This window comes from Odocoileus virginianus, chromosome 26, assembly GCF_023699985.2.
Source record: "Odocoileus virginianus isolate 20LAN1187 ecotype Illinois chromosome 26, Ovbor_1.2, whole genome shotgun sequence".
NCBI classification, from domain to species: Eukaryota; Metazoa; Chordata; class Mammalia; order Artiodactyla; family Cervidae; genus Odocoileus; species Odocoileus virginianus.
This window is the reverse complement of record NC_069699.1, coordinates 12,986,196-12,994,672: the sequence shown is the minus strand read 5'-3', so window position 1 is coordinate 12,994,672 and position 8,477 is coordinate 12,986,196.

Below are 8,477 nucleotides of genomic sequence, written 5' to 3'. Positions count from 1 at the left end.
TATACAATTATGGGAGGCCCGATAATAAACTTAAATAACCGACAAGCAATTGTCATTTATCAAATCAAAATAATACGTTCACATGCTTTTAAAAAATATATAATACTGGGGGGGGGGGGGCGGTTTTCAGGTGTTCAGTTCAGTCGCTCTGTCGTGTCTGATGCTTTGCGAACCCTTGGACTGCAGCACGCCAAGCTTCCCTGTCCATCACCAAGTCCTAGAGCCTGCTCAAACTCATGTCCATTGAGTCGGTGATGCCATCCAACCACCTCATCCTCTGTTGTCCCCGTCTCCTCCTGTCTTCAGTCTTTCCCAGCATCAGGTAAAGAACCCACCTGCCGATTCAGGAGACATAAGAGATGCGGATTTGATCCCTGGGTCGGGAAGATCCCCTGGAGAAGGGCATGGCAACCTACTCCAGTATTCTTGCCTGGAGAATCCCATGGACGGAGGAGCCTGGCGGGCTACAGTCCATGGAGTTTCAAAGATCTGGACGCAGCAGGCAGGCACGCTGCGGGGGACTTAAATGCGAAAGCGCCGTTCCTCTGCTCCAGCCCCACCCCTGCTCCACCCCACCTGCAGACCTGCGCCTTAACGACAACCATTCCCCACTCGGAGGGCTGCTGCATATGACATTGACTGACGGCTGACCGTGGCAGTGATTAAACAAATCTACACGTGATACACAACTTCAAACCTGCGTCACAACCTGGTTTGGATGTTGTGCTACAATCATGTAAAATGTAGCCATTGGGGGAATGAATCTGTAATTATTTCAAAATTAAACAGTGCAAGGGTTAATAGTCAGCTGCCTATTGCTCTGGCTAAGCCATGAGAAAATCACCATGGGAAAACAATAAAAGCAAAATATACCAATACAGCATAACCCAAATAAAAGTACATTGGGTTGATCAGTTGGGGTTGTCATGCCCTGCTAAGCTAAGGAAAAACATAGTGTGGACCTTGGAACGCCTGGTCAGTGCAAGTTCAAAACACTGCTGTGCACACACTAAGATGTTTTCCCAAGGCACATGCAGGTCTATGACCTTCAGCTAGGTGATAGCCCTTGTAAAAGAAAATAACAAAGATAGTTTAAAGTAACCAATAAAATGGGAAACATGACTGGGGATACAGGAGGCTGACTTCATCCTAACACACAGATACTTTCTGCTTGCCAAGACAATAAATAAAAGTGATGTGGCTCTGAGGAACAGGGCTCTTGACCCAAGAGATCTTGAGTTCCCTGGTCCCATCTTTAAAACTTTAATTCTGTCTCTAATTTCTTTTTCCCAAACTGTGCATTGACCACTTTTGATCCCCACCTGCAGTGCTAGCCACAGCAAAAAAAGTTTTTAAAAAAGAAACAAAAAACAAAACAAACAAACAAAAGAAACAAAAAACAAACCATGGACATTACTTAGGTCCTCAGCTATACAGGACAGGTTAAAAAACATCATGGACCATCTAAGAAATCATTAAGAGAATGTTTCAAAATAATATTCACTTAATGCTTGGAAGATATTTCATATTATATCATATTTAATTTTAAAAAGCACCAAAACAGTCCAAGTGACTACTTTTTAAAAAAAGAGTATATTGTGCAAAAGAGTCCAGAAGGATATCAGCCCATGATCTGTGTGGTGAGGCTAAAGGTAATTTTTATTTTCATCTTGTTAATTACATATATATATATATATATATTCTCCTGGAATGAACATGTAATTTAAAGTTTAAGTTGTTTTTGGTTTTTAAAATGCTCATAGGTTGAATTCATGGTTCTCAACAAGAAAGCCAGTGATGGTCTGCTGATGGAAAGAGGGACCAAGCAACACATTACTGAAGGTGGGGAGGGGCTAGGTTCTGTCCAAGGCAGAGTTTTCTGGATAAGATCACAAAGGACATGGTCTGTGGGTCCCCTAGGACCAAGTTTGTAGGCAAGGATGATGTTTCATTTTATGAGCCAGTCATGTTTTTAAAACTAAAACTATTCTGGTGTGGAGCACCCAAAAAAAGTGCTTTATTTACTGGCTGTTTGTTTAGTCACTAAGTCATGTCTGACTCTTTGTGACACCATGAACTGTAGCCCACCAGGCTCCTCTGTTCATGGGATTTTCCAGCAAGAATGCTGGAGTGGGTTGCCATTTCCTTCTCCAGGGGATTTTCCCAACCTGGGGATTGAACCCACGTCTCCTGTATTGGCAGGCAGATTCTTTATCACTGAGTCAATATCCTCCTATTTTAGTTGTCTAATACTGCATAACAAATCTCCCCAAAATGTACTGGCTTAAAGCAACAATAATCATTTATTATATCTCATGGTTTTTTGGGTCTAGAATCTAGAAGTGACTTTGCTGATTGGTTCTGCCTCAGGGTGTCTCATGAAGTTGCAATCACATGTTGGCTGAGACTGCAGTCAGCTGAGAGCTGAGTGAGACTGGAGGATCTGCTTCCCAAAGGGCTGGTTCACATGGCTGGAAAGTTTGCTCTTCTCCACGTGGGCCTCTCTCTACAGCCTCTTGATTGACCCTGTGGCCAGGCAGTTCCCCAGAGCAACTGATAGAAGAGACTGAGGCAGAGGCTGAGAAGAGACCGAGATAGACAAACGCCTCTCGTGACCTGGGCTCAGAGCCCTCGCGTGCGGTCCCATCCGTGTTCCATTGGTCACACAGCAATATTCAGCTTGGAAAGGGACCATGCAGGGGTGTGGATACGGAGCAACAAGGTTGCTTTAAGAACTTCCTGGAGGCTGGCTACTATAATAATAAGAGGTACCATCTGTTCACTACCTAGTCGGTGCTTGGCTTTAGATGGAAATGATCTCATTTAATCCTCACCACAACCCTATGCAGTAGATTATATATGTCTCCAATGTATAGATGGGAAAGGCTGAGAGTCATTAAACACTTTGCCCAGGGCCATGCTGCTGGCAGGTGGAGGGAGGGGATGGAAACCTGTTAGCGTGACTCCATCCAGCGGGCCTCTCCACGCCCTCCGGGGCCTGGAAACCTCCACAACACTTTCCCCATCTCCCTCCTCACTGCCAAGTTGTGTAAATTCCTGCCATGTTTATCCTCCCCCTCATTCTCTTGCAACTTACCCTCTACTGTCCTGATTCAGGATGGTCCCCCAAAATAAAAGTTTTTTTATTAATGCATGCTTGTTAAACTAAGAGAGAAACTCTAGCAACCTCTATAGTTCTACTGTGCATGCGTGCTCAGCCACTTCAGTTGTGTCAGACTCTTTGCGATCCTAAGAACTGTAGCCCACCAGGCTCCTCTGTCCATGGGATTCTCCAGGCAAGAATACTGGAGTGGGTTGCCATGTCCTTCTACTGTACTCAGTTTTAAACCCATGCATCTGCTGTATTAGAATCTTTAAAAAGAATCTGCAGGCTCAGACCGAATGGTGAAACAGGAAGGCAAATAATCTCAATGGAATCTGTGCCCAGATCAGAAAACAAGGCCCGGGCAGGCCCGGGAGAGCTGGATTAAGAGGAGAGGCGGAGAATGACAGTCTACTCAGTTGTTAGTCCCGGGCTGGTTTCTCTGGCTAAGGCCACAGAATGAGGTTTTGAAGGGCTTTAAAAATATGCTTTTAGAAATTTAATCACTACTTTTGAAAAAATATAATTGTTGTAAACCTTCTCCGGTGTATGTTTTTAATTCAAGGTTATATCTGCCCAGTTCATTGATGGCATGTTACATAGTTTTGCTAGTATTTGGGCTCACCAAGCCTGTTTGCTGAAGGGACATTCCACTTCTTCTCCCACAGGGAGCACTCCCCGCAGATAAGCAGGGGGTATAATGAATGGACATGAACGTGGGCAAACTCCGGGAGATGGTGAGGGACAGGGAAGCCTGGCGTGCTGCAGTCCATGGGGTCGTGAAGAGTCGACACAACTTGGCGACTGAACAACAACAACAAATAATCAGGGCTTTTGTGAGTCCCCCCTGCTGTATACTGACTTGTAGAGATAATTAAATTCTCATGAGGGAGAGGGATAACTGTAAAAGACACAGTTCAGTTCAGTTCAGTCGCTCAGTTGTGTCCGACTCTTTGCGACCCCATGGACTGTAGCACTCTAGGCTTCTCTGTCCATCACCAACTCCCAGAGCTTACTCAAACTCATGTTCATCAAGTCAGTGATGCCATCCAAACATCTCATCCTCTGTCGACTACTTCTCCCGCCGTCAATCTTTCCCAGCATCAGGGTCTTTTCCAATGAGTTGGTTCTTCGCATCAGGTGGCCAAAGTATTGGAGTTTCAGCTTCAGCATCAGTCCTTCCAATGAACACCCAGGACTGATCTCCTTTAGGATGGACTGGTGGATCTCCTTGCAGTCCAAGGGACTCTCAAGAGTCTTCTCCAACACCACAGTTCAAAAGCATCAACTCTTCGGCACTTAGCTTTCTTATAGTCCAGCTCTCACATCCATACGTTACTGGAAAAACCATAGCTTTGACTATAGACGGACCTGTGTTGGTAAAGTAATGTCTCTGCTTTTTAATATGCTGTCTAGATTGGTCATAGCTTTTCTTCCAAGGAGCAAGCATCTTTTAATTTCATGGCTGCAGTCACCATCTGCAGTGATTTTGGAGCCCAAAAAAAAAGTCAGCCATTGTTTCCCCATCTATTTGCCATGAAGTGATGAGACCAGATGCCATGATCTTCGTTTTTTGAATGTTGAGTTTTAAGCCAACTTTTTCAGTCTCCTCTTTCATCAAGAGACTCTAGTTCTTCTTCACTTTCTGTCATAAGTGTGGTGTCATCTGCATATCTGAGGTTACTGATATTCCTTCTGGCAATCTTGATTCCAGCTTGTGCTTCATCCAGCCTGGCATTTCACATGATGTATTCTTGCATATAAGTTAAATAAGCAGGGTGACAGTATACAGGCTAGACGTACTCCTTCCCCGATTTGGAACCAGTCTGTTGTTCCATGTCTGGTTCTAACTGTTGCTTCTTAACCTGTATACAGATTTCTTAAGAGGCAGGTTAGGTGGTCTGGTACTCCCGTCTCTTTCAGAATTTTCCACAGTTTATTGTGATCCACACAGTCAAAGGCTTTGGCATAGTCAATAAAGCAGAAATAGATGTTTTTCTGGAACTCTCTTGCTTTTTCAATGATCCAGCGGATGCTAGCAATTTGATCTCTGGTTCCTCTGCCTTTTCTAAATCCAGCTCGAACATCTGTAAGTTCATGGTTTACATACTGCTGAAACCTGGCTTGGAGAATTTTGAGCATTATTTTGCTAGCGTGTGAGATGAGTGCAATTGTGCAGTAGTGTGAACATTCTTTGGCATTGCCTTTCTTTGGGATTGGAATGAAAACTGACCTTTTCCAGTCCTGTGGCCCCTGCTGAGTTTTCCAAACTTGCTGGCATATTGAGTGCAGCACTTTCACAGCATCATCTTTTAGGATTTGAAATAGCTCAACTGGAATTCCATCACCTCACTGGCTTTGTTTGTAGTGATGCTCACTTGACTTTGCTTTCCAGGATGTCTGGCTCTAGGTGAGTGTTCACACCATCGTGCTTATCTGGGTCATGAAGCTCTTTTTTGTATAGTTCTTCTGTGTATTCTGGTACTTTCCCGAAACTGAAGCTCAAACGATTGCCTTTAATAAACTTTAAGTTTTGGAAGAAGATGTAAAATTTGCCTAATTCAGCATCACCCCATTGTTTCATCTTCTCTCCCCCAATACTGCCCTTTTCCGTTTGCTTCTGCCAATGACTGTTACTTGAATTGTCCTGCCCGTCCAGGCTTCCAGAAGATTTTACTCTGAATGTGAGAGAGAAGGCACAGAAGATGCCTTTACATTGAAAAAACAGTGCTTTCAGTACACATACCCAGGAAATACCTAACTGAGCAAACTAGTCTCCCCACACCTTATACAATCATCCTAGGTCACTTGCTTGTCTTTCTCTGGTGTCTCATTTACTCATATAGCTGCAGTCACCCCAGTGCTAGTGGTAAAGAACCTACCTGCCAATGCAGGAGACATGAGATGCAGGTTCAATCCCTGGGTTGGGAAGATCCCCCTGGAGGACGGCATGGCAACCCACTCCCAATATTCTTGCCTGGAGAATCCCACGGACAGAGGAGCCTAGTGGGCTACAATCTATAGGGCTGCAAAGAGTTGAACGCTTAGCATGCACCCCTGCCCCAGAAAAGGGTTTCCCAGGTGTCGCAGTGGTAATGACACTGCCAATGAAGGAAGCACAAGAGGCATGGTTTTGATCCCTGGGTTGGGAAGATCCCCTGGAGTAGGAAATGGCAACCTGCTCCAGTATTCTTGCCTGGAGAATTCCATGGACAGAGGAGCCTGAAGTGCTGCAGTGCATGGGGTCACAAAGAGTCAGACACGACTGAGCGTGCACACATACACACACACACACACACACACACCTTGAATATGGCTGCTCCTGAGATCTCCAACCCAGTGATTTACTTCACTTTTTCCTGCCTGATGTCCTGAATTTCTTGAAGGATAATTTTGCTGGAAACTAAAGAGCTAAAAATTAGGAACAGTGGCAAAGTGAAATAAATCAGACATAGAAAGACAAATACTATATAACCTCATTTATATGTGGAATCCAGGACCTCCCCACCCCCAGAAAAAAAACCCAGTAAGTTCCTAGACACAGAGAACAGACTGATGGCTGCCACAGCCTGGGGTGTGGAAGGTGGGTGAAATGGGTGAATGGAGTCAAAAGATACAAACCTCCAGTTATAAAATAAGTTATGAGGCTGTAATGTATAGCATGGTGACTGTAGTTAATAATACTGTACTGCATATTTGAAAGTTGCTAAGACAGTAGATCTTAAAAGTTCTCATCAAAAGAAAAAAAACTCTGTAACTATGTATAGTGATGCATATTAACTAGACTTATTGTGGTGGTCTTTTCACAATATATACAAATACTGAATCATCATGTTGTACACATGAAAGTACTATAACTTTGTATGTCAGTTATGCTTCAATAAAAATTAATTAAATGCTAAAAATAGGGTAGGATGTAATACCTAGCAGATGACTTACCATCTGTGGCATGAGGGAAGAGGTACTAGCATACACTACAGATGAGAATATGAATCAATGTAAGTCAGGGACTACATTGGGCTATTAGCAGCAGAGGGCAGCCTATACATACATACATACAGTTGCTAAGTCGTGTCTGACTCTTGCGACCCCATGGACTGTATCCCGCCAGGCTCCTCTGTCCATGGGATTCTCCAGGCAAGAATACTGGAATGGGTTGCCATTTCCTTCTCCAGGGGATCTTCCTGATACAGGGATCAAACCCAGGTCTCCTGCATTGCAGGCAGATTCTTTACCTCCTTACTGACTGAGCTATGAGGGAAGCCTAGTGTAGTTTAATAAAACAATTAAGACTTTGTTTGCTCAGGTCTGAGAAACAGCCCAGAGCTGTTTGAAAGCTCTAACAGCGCTTTCAAGGACCCAGACTCACTTGGCCTTCTTGCTTCGCCTTACTTAGTACACATTGCCTATCCTCAAGGTCATAATAAGGCTGCTGCAGCACCTACCATCACAACAGAGATCCATATAGGAAGAGGAAAAAAGACAGGAAGCAAAAAAGGACTTTCCCAGAAGTCTCATTCAAAACTTCTGCTTACATCTCATTGGCCACTCCATCAGCATGAAAGGCCCCCAAATGTAACATTTTGATTATTAAGGGAGTTAGGTTGAATGGACATTGGGTAGATTATTAGCAGTCTCTGCCATGAGGTGCAGCCTTTTTGGAGGACAATTCAGAAATTTTAAAAATTTAAATGCACTTACCTTGACTCACAAATCCCCCCGCTAGAAAGTTATACTGTACATGTATTCTCATATATGTGCAACTGCTTACACATGACAAGTTGTTTGTTCCAGCAGGAAAGGATTCAGGGACATGCATTTCAGTAAGTGCAATGTCTCACTGAACATCGGGCTCTGAGCCATAAGTTTAGCAAGTTCTCTTTCCAAGGAGGAAGTGGGTAGAGACAGGGAGCAGGAGAGTAGGTGGCGTGGGGGGGGGGGGGGGCGTCCGTCTCTTAGCCAAAGCAGTGAAGTGGATAGGAATCTGCCTTCCAGTGCAAAGGACATGGGTTCGATTCCTGGTCTGGGAAGATTCTACATGCTGCAGAGCAACTAAGCCCATGAGCCACAACCACTGGGCCAGGTGCTGCAGTTACTGAAACCCAAGTGCCTAGAGCCCACGCCCTGCAACAAGAGAAGCCACTGCAATGAGAAGCCTGTGCACCCCAACTCAAGAGTAACCCCTGATCCCGCAACTAGAGAAATTCTACACACAGCAATGAAGACCCAGCACAGCCAAAACTAAATAAATAAATTTTTTAAAAAACTGGAAGTGTTCCTCTTTCATTTTTCTTCCTGTGGCCTATTTCACTTCTCCTGGAGTGTCTTTCTGTGAGAATGACTAACTTCACTCACCACTGACTCTATCTAGGGC